Consider the following 12,693-nt stretch of genomic DNA (forward strand, 5'->3'; position numbering starts at 1 on the left):
CTCAAAGATATGAGCAGCAGCGCAAAAGTGTATCAGTAGTACAACGAAAGCGATCTGATTTTCATCCCCGCGTCCTTCGTTCCTCGGTGTTTTACGGCGACAGACATGTCTACTGGGTGTCTGAGCCACCGCGAATACGTTAACCTCCATCGAAACTATAGCTCTTTATCATCTCTCTCTTTCTCTTTCTTTCTCTCTCTTTCTCCCCTCACTGGAATTCCGCCGCTAATCGATGGAAGGAAGGAGGAAGGTATGCTTGCACATAATGTAATGCGAGCATGAGAGGAGAAAAAGAGTGACGGAGACAGAATCGACGGATGAGGTGAAGCATACAGAGGGAAAGAGAGACGGAGGGGAATCGGAGAGTACAAGTGCGTGACGTAATGGTTCATTCATCCTGAGACAGACGATATCCCGGTCAATGGTGTATATACATATATAAATATATATACGTATATATACATATATACACATAAGTACACGCATCTCTATGTATCCATCTTGATACATATATGTGTGGATATATGTGCACACGTACACATGTACGGTATCTGTGTATGTGTCACGTGAAATGCAGTCGTACACGTGCTATTCTGCTTGTTCGTCTCGCTTTGGTTTTCTCATTTCTCGCTTTGACGAGTTATAACTGTATTCTTTGGCTTTCCTTTGCTTCATCATGTTTCGGATAAATCAGTCGCAAATATTACATCATTCGCATCAATTGACTTTACTGTAGTATATCGTATAATATACTGATATAAATTTTTTCTTATCGACATTGACTGTTACGATTCATCTTACGCAACTGTTACGGAATCGATTGCGAGAATGTTGAATAATCGGGATAATACGTGAAACGATTAACGCAATCCTCGTGTCTAATGGAACAATAGAAATGACAAGATAGGAAAGAGTGTATTGTGTAATCCGCTACTAATTACTACGATGAACAATAGTAGTAGAATCAATACAAATTTATTAATTATAAAGAATATAAATCAGTACAATAAAACCGCAGCAATATACAAACATTGTTAAAGGATTGAAAAATCTTGATAGCATTCGCTAAGAATTTTAATTTTTTCTTTTTTTTTTCTTTTTCTATCAATGAAACATGAAATTTCGTTCTAAATGTTTTTTATGATAGTGCTGCGTGAAATAGACGATTAAACGATTAAACGTGAAATTATTTGAAATTATTATTGTAAAAATCGTGATATTCTCATTGGGAAATTCGCACCGCGACGCAACCGGAAAAATAAATTAGATAGAATTATTGATCCACAGCTTATACACAGCTGTGTGCAGGTGGTAGCGCGAAGAAGAATCCACCGTTTATAATTTACCTCGCCTATCTACCCCAAATATCGATCCTGACAAAGGGTCACTGAACGAACCGGTGAAAAGAGAAACATCCCGCATAGTCTGGCTAATAATCGTCAATGTCACTCGCTAATTATCGCCGTTAACATTGTGAAACATCAAAGAAAAAGCCACCATGGAAATTCGAAGAGAAAAAGCATCGATACTCGTTGTGCAATCGATTAGGTTTAATTTTTTCGATCGGACAATTTGTTCCTCCAGAATTAGCACAATTAAAAAAAATAACTTAAACAAATCTTTTTGAAATTATACTTGTTGCATCTTTCAACTCTTTTACCTATTTACTTATAGCTGAATGACATTTTTTTAAAAGATATAGCCAGATAATTAAACACAATTAATACTTAAAAATTACCAAGATTTTTAAATTATCAGATTTCAAATATTTTATTTTTGCAACAATTGGATACTTTCCCTAATTTTTTAAATTAACAATAACTTTCATGATACTTATTTATAATAAATTTGTGGACGAGTTGATTTTACTGAAAAAAAAAGGACGTTATGAGCAACGATATCAATTACTTACTATTTCAATAAACTAGAAAATCAAACGAGACAAACATAAATTTTTATTTTAATTTTCAAATTAAAAACAACTATCCGAAAAATATTACGAATAATATTAAGTTTCATTCACAGCATTATCCATGAGATGACTCAAAACATTCGTTAAGAAAATATTCATAAATTTATCATGTTATTTTCTTTGTTTCTGAAGAATTGATATTTTTCTACTTTTTGGCAAGTAGGATACGATCTGGGGGATACTGGAGTTCTACCGGAAGACGCATCGATAATGCATAGCGTTATCGATTCTTGGTACACATTGGCAAGTTCGTGGAGTAAATATCGATCCGTGGCGGAGAAGCGACGTGCCCCGTTTTCCGCGCCTCTATAATTCATCGTCACTCCGTTTCCTGGTCTTTGTGCTTCCTGGTCGAAGCTTCTTTGGATTGATATCGAGATTCGTGTCTTTGGAATGTCATCGGTTGTGAATCCTTATCTCTAAGTGCATCAATCATTGTCACGTTGATCGTGAATCTATAAATTAAAGCTTAATACTTGATGCAAATTGTACTATACAGTGTCATTACCAGCAATTTCACCAGCGTTGATGACGGCAATCTTGCACTTTTGTATTTTTAATGGAAGAATTTTTCACGTTCGTCTCGTAGAAGAATTACCGAATTTTATGGTGATGAAATTGCCCAAGATACTTAAGATACTATATTTAAGATTAATATCGAACAACTTTATTATTTTTATTATTATTGGATTATTAAAACAATTTGAATAAAATTTAAGTATAATTCGAAATTTGATGAATGACTTAATCCTAGTCGTAAAAATTTCAAAAAGTTCTTTTCTTTTTCTCTTAAATAACTTAATACGAAAAGGGAAAAAGATTTAAAAAAAGTTTTCAACTGTGAAGAGTGTAAATTATAATCCTTTCTAAGACGAGTGATGATTAAATGTTGAAAAAGAATATTTATTTACAATAAACTTTCTTAGTTAGCGATTACTGCGATTATCGATAAAGCTGATCGATTTCAAAGAAAACGCTATAGACTTGAACTAGTTTCACGAACTGACCCTAACAACACGTATCTGCTTGATGCATGCGGAACATCGTCCAAGGTTTGAATTTGACAGGCCGATATCGACATAATTGAATTCTGTTCTGATGAGTGTCATTGAACACATTAAAAAAAAAAAAGAAAGAAACGAATTTATTCTATTTATTCTAAAAATTAATAATAAAAATATCATCGTATATATATATATATATATATATATTACAAGGAGGCAATTAAAAATATCTGAAATTTTAAACTATATCTTTTTTGAACATTTTCTCTCCTATTAACGCGCAAAAAATATAAAATGACGATACAGAGACGGGTCCAAAGAGATTAAAAGAATAAAATTTGCGATCCAATCATCGATCACTCGAAAGAAGATCCGAGTACCAACGACAAATTTAATACCCACTTAACATAATCCTAAACTCCTACTCCTGAAACTCTGTCCTCGGTCGGTTCAAGGACGAAGGTAAAGATTGCGACGAAATCGTGAGGATAAAATCGACTGGCAAAAGTTTCTCTAGGAAACGTATTTCAGATCTGTAATATTCGTCCTTGTTGGTAGAAAGGGCAGCTCGGATAAAGAGGGAGAGAGAGATGGAGGGTAGAGAGACGAGAAGGTAGGAGGGTGGCGAGGGAAAAATAATCTCCCAGCGGGATTTTCGACCCTTGCCGCGTTTCGCATCAGGGATAGGAAGAGACCCTGGTGATCGTTAGCACGGAAGGGGACTTTGAAAAACGTCTCTTCGTGAGAGAGGCAGCTGCTGCTGCCGCCGCCGCTGCTCCCGAGCTCGAGCCGAGGCGGGCATTGAAAAGGGAGCGACAAAGGGACAGGCCTGACCCTCGGGGAGCGTAGCGGGAAAACGAGTCCTGCATGCTTTCCTCTGTCTCAATGGAATACGTTAGGACGTAGTTTGAAAAATTCAGAGAGTAGAATCTCTTCGTGGAAGAAGGAAGAAGGGTTTTTTATTTTTCTTCTTTCTTTCTTTCGCGTGTCTTTTTCGAAACGTGTTTTCCAAAGAATTTTTTCTTTTCACGAGGAGCAATGAAATCATTCAACGATTCCCATTTTCTTGTGGAATGGCGTGAATTAAATGGTGTCATAATCTTGCAATGTTACAATAGAACTCGTATTGTTTTGGATTTAAATCAATTAACTCCAGTAATAAATTACCGAAATAATATAAATCAATCTAATTGTAACGAGGTTTACTCAAATACTCGAATGAAAGTATACATCTCGTAAAGATCCCTTAAAAGAGTGTCCTAAAGCCTCGAGAGAGTCGCGTTTCTGTCATCGTACGTAAAGAGGTCTAACAAATGATATGCCATAGCACAATCGCGTTAATAATAAGCGTATCGTGATATCATCGGTATTTCTCTATTGGACTAGCATTGTATTATTAAGGTGTTATTAAGCTGAACTTTACAGCTGCATCCAACCAGTCTGCAAGATGAAGGATCTTCGATCCGAATGCAACACACATATATATACAGTATAACAGCATTAACGCGTTTTACATTCTTCCAGAGTTAATTAATTTTAATTTTAATCCTTCTCCTTCGTAACAATCATCAAAATCTCTGACTTTTTCCTTTCCCTGTGATCGTTATGAATTTTCAACGCTCGGTTACCTATTCCACCAATTTTAATCTATTAATCCTACTTTTAGTCATAATTATAGTACGTTCACGAGTTGAGAAGATGCTCGTTAAGAAGATATAAGATACGAATACATCGAACGCAAGAAAGATTCAGATATGGCGTTTCAGGGATCAACACAATTCCGAGTACAACAAATATATATATATATATATATATATACACTTTCATTTCACTTCCTCTCCCTCCCGAGCGTACACTTTCTCCCATCATTTTATCACTTTCCTATCTCCTGCCGTAGGCCAAACTACAGACAAGGCCGCGGAATCGTTGTGATGGATCACGGCGACAACGCGTTTACAGCACAGCCAAGCAACCGACGAGATATGTCGATTCATAGACACGGAAGAGATGAAGAGAAGATCCAGCGATAGGAGGAGGAGAGGACGAAAGAGAGGAGGGAATGTGTGCCAATGAGAAAGAGGAGACGATACCTATCCACCTCCCAGGGTAGGATGGTAGGAGGGAATCGAAAGTAGAAGGAAGAGCGCGGAGAGAGAGAGAGAGAGAAAGAGGAGAGCGGTAGTGCAGGGTGGTGCAGAGGGGGTGGCGGAGAAGGGTGTCCCTCAAATCGCCCCCGCCATGGTAACGTCGTCGTAGCACGTGCTTGCTACGTCACCGACCGTGTTTACAGAGAGATACCTATAGCCGTACTCGTGACCTTGTGTTTTGTATATATCATCCTCCCTCCTGACGGCCGCGGGATACCCCTGCCCCCCTCCCCCCGCGGACCCGGGAATACCCCCATCCGGGTATCGTCTCTCCTCTCGGTTTCGACCTCGGAGCTCCGGGTACACGAGAGAGCTCCTCAAACTCCCCATGAGGCAACCAGTTGTTCCGTCTGTGACGTAACGGGGTATCACACGACCTGTCAGTGCTTTGTTGCCTCCTGTCCCGCTTCCACCCCCTTCGCGGGGCCGCGCCGCCTCTCTTCCTCTCTCTCTCTCTCGCCCGGCCATCCACGCCACGTTTTCTTTCTCCTTCTGCCTCACGCCCTTTCTCTCTTCCCACGTCCACGTACTCCGTCCACCCAACGGTATGTAATACGGTTCACATTCTCGCCTCTGTCTAGCCGCTACGCTTTTCCCCGTGTCTCTCTTCGCGTCCGTGTACAGGGTGTCTCTGCGATTCTGCGACTTTTAACGGGGATGGGAAAAATACACGTCGAACTTTTGGAGATGAGACTCTACTGAGTTCACTGGCAGGGAGGCAATTTTGGAAATTGTAAAAATTTTTTTCTACAGTGAAAGTAAAGAGGATAAAAATGGGATTTGGAAATTTTTCAACAAGATGGAATCGAACGTGTTTGATCAAGTAGGAATGAATGAATGAATATATATATATATGTATATTACGTTCACGAATTTTTAAACTCGATTTTCTCGGAAGGCGAGGCTTGAATAAAAAAAAATTCCTATTCCTTTTTTATTCTTCGAAATAATCCTCTGATCAAATTTATTATTTTTAATTCGGAAACGAAAAAATTCCTCTTTTCCCATTTACTTTTCCACACGAAATAACATTCTTATTCACTCGTGGAACACCCAGTATACGCTTACCTCTCTCTCTCTTTTCTCCTTCTCTATTCTATAACTAGTGGTTCGGAATTCCCTTTCCCGTGTACTCTCGGTCTCCTTCATCGCGATGCCCTATACCGCGTGGGTAACTCTTTGCACTCTCTCTCTCTCTCATCAACCGTATATACAAGCTGCTCCGTACATATCCGTGCGTGTGTATGCAGAGTTATACGAGACTGTGTGCAAAGCTTGCGATGCTCGAAAGAGAGTGAAAGTGAGAGAGACTGTTGAGAGAGAGGATGGTTTAAATGGGTGAATACATCGCCTCGAAGGTCGTGCCAGAACTTATTGGGTCACTGGAACGACGATGATGACCCCGTGCTCCTTTCCTCTGGTTTCATTCTGGTTTGATGCGTGAAGAATTGGAGCGTCTTGCGACGGGGCTGCATTGATGAGCGTGTGTCGCGTTTCCGGTATAGCGAGGCTTCCGTACAAAGAGATACGTAGAGATACAAGAGTGAGATTGAGGATGATGGCCCGTCTTTGGATAAGTGAATCGACGAGGGAGAAAGGATTAAAGTTTTATTCTAATTGTGAATTTAATTGTGGTTATTGCTGGTTTCTCTTTTTTCTTATTTTTTTCTTTTTTATTCGAAAAGTAAGATTCTTAAGATTTTTGCTCTCCATGATTGGAATTTTTTGCTCTTTTTTTTGTTTTCTTTGGAACGTGAGACGAGGAACATCGATTTAACTGCGAGAATCACAGACGATCGATAAATTGAGTGTATACGTGTATTGCTTAACGAAGTACTTGAAAAAAATATGAAAATTAATTTCTTTAGATGCATATAAATTCTTATATATCCTTTTTTACTTGTATTTCTCACTTTTCATTGATTTTGTTATTTTTTATTCATCTTCGGTAGATTTATCATATGTTGTAATTTATTATAGACTTATTTAGTCTGGATTACTAAATAAATTATTGAGATGCAGTAATTTATCTACAATATTACTTCAAAATATATATACTTTGTCTGATATATATTATTATGTATATTCAATTCGTTTCATTAATCGAAAGAGATATTTTGTTACTTTTGTCATTCGTTTGATCATCAGGATCCGAAAGAAAATTCGTGACTCCAAATTACACTGTTCCTGGCAACGAACCATGAGGCAAGGTTGCCTCTGTCCTTAATTTTAGAAGCATCGAAAAGGAACGCTTCGAGATGGCCGTCGTGACAAAAATAATAACGCATACCACACGAAAATAAGAACTTCCTTAAGAACCGCATAAGTATTTAAATTTTATTTCTATTCCATCGTTTCAAGTTGGAGTTTAATTATTCAAACTTCATCCCATGAATATACGTATATATCGTATTTCATTCGATATTAAATACATTGCAATTGTGTAAAAAAAATAAGAATATTATTTACCGTGTTTTTTCTGTGTGGTTTTCGATATTAATGCGCGTATAAAAAGTTTATGAATGGATTCTCATCGTGGAAGCGAGAAACGAATGCTTGGAGACTCGGAGAAAGTCGAATAGAGATTGAAGAACGTTTCACTTTCACTGTGCCCAACCAGCATGCTCTTTTGTGCTCTTTCAGATCTGTAAATCCGAGTGTTCTATTCTCGTTTCATTTTATCCTTCGTGTAATAAAAACATTGAGCGTTGTTATTATAATTTATGATCGGTACTATTTAAAATTATTAATAATTTCATCGATTGTTTATTTTATTAAGATACAAAATGATACACTAATTATTTACGATATGTCGCATAAACAAATCTTCGAAATAAATAGATTTCATCTTTTCATCCGTGAAAATTTCTTGAAAAAAAAAAGAACAATAAAGTAACGATTCCTAATTAAATTAATTGTTCTAATTGAAAGATTAAAAAACTAAAGATAATTTCATACATACACTCTTGGACAATAATTTTAATTTATTTATCTAAAATTGTATTATTTTACCGGTGCATCATTGCGCCGTAATTACTCTCTCGCCAGATTTAAACTTATTAGAATTATCCCTCCCCGATAATCAAACAAAATTTTGATTCGATCACAGCGGGTTAACCGAGGGCCATCAATTATTTTCACTTAACGATCCATAAGCTATTCCAACTAACAATCGCACGTAATGAATTTTCAAGTAGGAATCGACTGATTATTTAGTGCGTCTAGTCTGCGTCGATACCCGGGGGGCCAAGTATCATCGTGGTCGTCAACGCGATCATTATCACCATCGTCGCATAACGATCGTCATTGACACCGAGTGATATCGTCATGGGAGCCAATTAACGACACCTCTCTCTCTCTATATATATATACGCGTATATTTTCCAACGTTTCATCGAAATAACGATCGCGTTTCTTTTCTAATCAACCGTATACGATTATCTCGTGTATAAATTCCCAATTGTAACCCATTGGCTTCCAATCTCCTCAGTGATCATCCACCGGTTCTCACCGAGGCAAGAAACTTAATTGCTCCTTTTAGGTCCGATTAATTTCGAATCAATTACCCGTTTGTTTGCGCACCGTTCGTTGCGGCGAGCGGTTAATGGACGTGTAATTACACCGGTGTATCGTGTATTACGTAGCCATTAACGCCAGAATCTAATAAAAACCCTTGAAATTCCTTCTTTTTCGATAAAGAGAATTTGTTAGATACGAAATTTCGTTAATCGAATTCGTGCTTTCCTCCAAACTTGATACTCGAATTTGATAATCCATTTGCGACGTGTATTTATGTTACAGATGATTTCTATGTTGATAAATTATTAATTCGATTGTTATTTATGCTGTCTTTTTTTTTTCGCTTTAAAAAAGACGCTTGAATATATACTTGAGAGTAAAAATGCGCGGAAAATAAGCGTTGAAAGTAACTCGTGAAAGAGTTTTATGTATTCGTTAACGAGTCCGTGCATTATCTTTTATAATTAATGATAGAATAAAATTGAATAAATAGTTATTATTATGCTATTAACTTGATAAATAACGTTTCGTGTTTAAACTGTATAATATTTGATCTTTTTTACAAAAATACTTACAAAAATTTTTTACAAGCAATTATTACCATTATTCTATCTATGGGAAATTAATGACTAACCTTGTTTGGAGAACGAACCGTGAAAAATAGGAAATGAAAAGTATCATATCCGCATGGTTTATATTTACGGTTAAATAAAGAAGAAAGATTATTTTTCTTTTTATCTCGCGTTCACCTTTATAACGGAGTAAACATAGTAACGGTGAGAAAACACGGACGGTGGACTTTTTTTTTTTTTTTTTTTTATTATTTTATATAAAGAGAAAGGATAAGGGGAGAAGTCGATGTTTTTTTCCTTCACAATTGAACCGGAAAATCGAAGTGATCGATCCCCCTTTTTGCGACGAGAGCTTTTGTTCATTTTCGCGTGCACGCAAGTTTTATCAAGCTAATTAACCGCTTCTTCGAGATAAATTTCACGCAAAGATGCTACTCGATTACGAGTTATTTAAATTAATACGAACTCTTTGCGAGATTGGATTTTCTCCTTTATCTAAATCTGAATTTCCTCTTCTTTCTTCTTTTTTCAAATTCATTGAAAATAATTATTTTCGCGAAACGTACGAAATTTTTCTATTCTCGATTATCAATCTTCTACACTTATCCAACTCGTTGGAATAAATTTGCATTTCTATGAATCTTGTGATTATCTCGCGCAATGAAACGGTGTGGCTGGTTTCTCGTAGGTGGCACGAAAAACACCAACTGAAGAAACGTTTTCAAATAATTTATTTAACCTCGTACTTCGTAATGACATCACGTTACTTTACAATTAATCCAAGAATTACACGTTACTCTAATTTTAAAAGGAAACAAAAAAATTGTGTTGTGATCGGTCGCAGAAGCGCTCTATACAAAGTAGTCGAAATTCTTCGGGCAACGAGGTGTCGGGGGGAGTTTTGGTGGCGAAAGGGTTGAAATTCGAAATGTATCTCGCGCGGTCCTTTTGACGGAAAAACAGTAATCTCCTTCTTTTTCTCTCGAAAAGAGATGCCAAAAATTGGTAGTGATCGCGAATGTAATGAACGATCGCTGGAGATCAATGTGCTTCTTCCTTTTCTTTTTTTTTCTCTCTCTTCTTCTTCTTCGATTCTCGTTTCTCGTTTCCGCGAAAAATGAAATTGGAAGCGTGTACAAAGTTATAGACATTGTATACAGATATGCAATCGATATCAAAGATGGCAAGGTTTTGAAAAATAGATTCTGCAAGAAAATGAAGAGTACATTAATTAAAACAACGAAACGCGTACGCGATAGTTAAATAAATACGTACGACACTTCGATTATTTAGGATTGGTTGACAAGTGTGTGTGTGTGTGTGTGTATTGAGATTTAATCCCTTATAGAAATAGTGGCACATATTTTTCACTTTTTTTTTCTTTAATTTACAACATATGTAATTCCAAAAGATACAAAGATACAATCGTATGTGTACATTAGTTAATTTTCTCTGATTCGTTTAATTAATAAAGAAAGAAAAAATAATTTATATATATTTTCTTAGACCTCGAGGACGAGAGATTAAATTATCTTTTTCTTGCCTTCCGTGTAGAAAACAGAAAATATAATCTTATACAGGCAGTTCATACGACTTACGTTTATTACTTATAGAAATTTTTTTCACCACAAATTTCTGTACGAACATTCAGACTTCTTATTGAAATCTAAATATCTGGTACGCAGATAATATATCTATAGGCAATGTCTGTAAGTTTACACGCTTTCAACCCGATTATTCGGATATTCCACGCATCATCTCCGTTCATTACGATCGCTTAATTAGTAACATTAAATGGCAGTTTATTAAGGTGATCGGATCAATCACCGGATTTTGAACGTTTTTTTTTTGAAACCTGAGATATCGTGACCCTCGACATCGATCGATCACCAGAGATCACCATGTTTCGTTTTCGTTTGAAAGATATCAATTTGCGTGTCACGAATTCCTTTGAAAACGAGACAACGATGTTATTGCATCGATTTTCTTCATTCCTCGAGGTCCACTGAGGCAGATAAAATTGTCTTTGAAAATTCTCGAATAAATTGCCTTTCACAATTAAAATATGTTTATCACTCAACTGGAAAAAGATCTCCGACTTTTTATTCCCTTAAAATAATTAAACTTAAAAAATACGAATTTTTACGTTAATACTACTTAATTATTTCTTTTTCTTAAACAAATTGTCATCCCTTTTTCAGAGGAATATTATAAGAAGTGTAAAGAAATCAAAAAATAAAATTATCTTAAAATCATCTTTTTTTTGGAAGAATGATAGACATATCTGGGCTAACATAAAAATTAACATTTGGCATAAACGTTTGACAAATACGATTCAAAAAAAAAAAAAAAAAAAGTTCTATTAAATATTCCCAATTCAATTTATCCAACGAATGCAGAGTAAGATCGAATTGCTCGATCGAAACGGGTATTTGTCTCTCGCGAAAAATATCTCGCTGTTCCTTTCAACCCCTCGAGAAATGAATACGTGAGAACACGGATGGAGGAGCCAGGTTCTTTTGTTTCATTTGCGAAATTATATATATTTTTTTTTCTCGTGAATCGTGGTCGAAGAAGATCCGAGATGAAAGCGAGATCAACAGAGGACAGGCGTTCGAGAATCCCTCTTCGAAGGATCTCATCCCTTTTTTTTTTTTTCCGCAGAATTTTTCCTTTCATCGTTTATTATTACGCATATCTATCTTTGGGGGCAGGTCAACTTCCGCCAAATCTCGCGTCGTTCGTTCGCTCGTTGAACGAAATTCCGCCGCATGTTCCAATCGCACGCAATGGAGAAGATTGGATCGTTCTCCATAATGGTCTAGATTCTATCAAAGGAGAGAGAAAGAGAAGATTTTGTAACTTCCATATTCGTTAATTCAAAAAAAAAAAGAAAAAAAAAAATCCTTCCAGTCAATGACTGAAGATTTTGCAATTTATAACTTTTTGTTTCTTTCCTTTGTTCATCGATTTTAAAATTCTGACTCGTATCGATGAACAGATCATCTATCCATTTTCTATTCTATCGAGAAAGATTCGTCATATTTTACCCAATCTTTTTAGTCGTTCGTTCGTCGCACGCTGAGACTGGCGCGTGTTTCGCAAGTCATTTGAAAATTTTTTCTTTCTAAAAAAAAAAAAAAAGAAAAAAAAGAAAAAAAATCTACGTTCCGCTCGAGGTGTGAAAGAAGAAGAGGCGTACAAACCGATAGATCGCGAGGAGTGAGAATGAGAGAAAGAAGAAAAAAAAAAAAGGTTTACATAACACGCGCGATACATACGTGGGAAATAGAAATGCGTGGAAGGAACGACACAGCTGGTTGTTGTTGCGTGGGACGTGAAAACTTCGTTGCGAGATCATCGCTTCTTTCCTATCTCGATGGATATTTTCGGTCCACGGAAATCAAGACCGAATGTTTCACTTCCGCGATTTTCTCTCGGTATATTTCGCGTATTCTCGTCTTGGAGGTGAAAAAGAT

At 36.5% G+C, this 12,693-nt stretch overlaps 1 protein-coding gene across 2 annotated transcripts in view; it reads right to left on the bottom strand.

Annotated features, from left to right (window-relative positions):
• Positions 1-10,271: 10,271 nt before the first annotated feature.
• The window catches only part of LOC107995600 (uncharacterized), a 21,108-nt gene continuing 18,686 nt past the window's right edge, over positions 10,272-12,693 (bottom strand). For both annotated transcript variants that reach the window (XM_017053211.3, XM_017053213.3), the window contains one exon: positions 10,272-12,693. This exon is cut by the window's right edge. The gene's annotated coding sequence lies outside the window, so the exon portion shown is untranslated.

The sequence above is a fragment of the Apis cerana genome, linkage group LG14, assembly GCF_029169275.1.
Source record: "Apis cerana isolate GH-2021 linkage group LG14, AcerK_1.0, whole genome shotgun sequence".
In the NCBI taxonomy this organism is placed as follows: Eukaryota; Metazoa; Arthropoda; class Insecta; order Hymenoptera; family Apidae; genus Apis; species Apis cerana.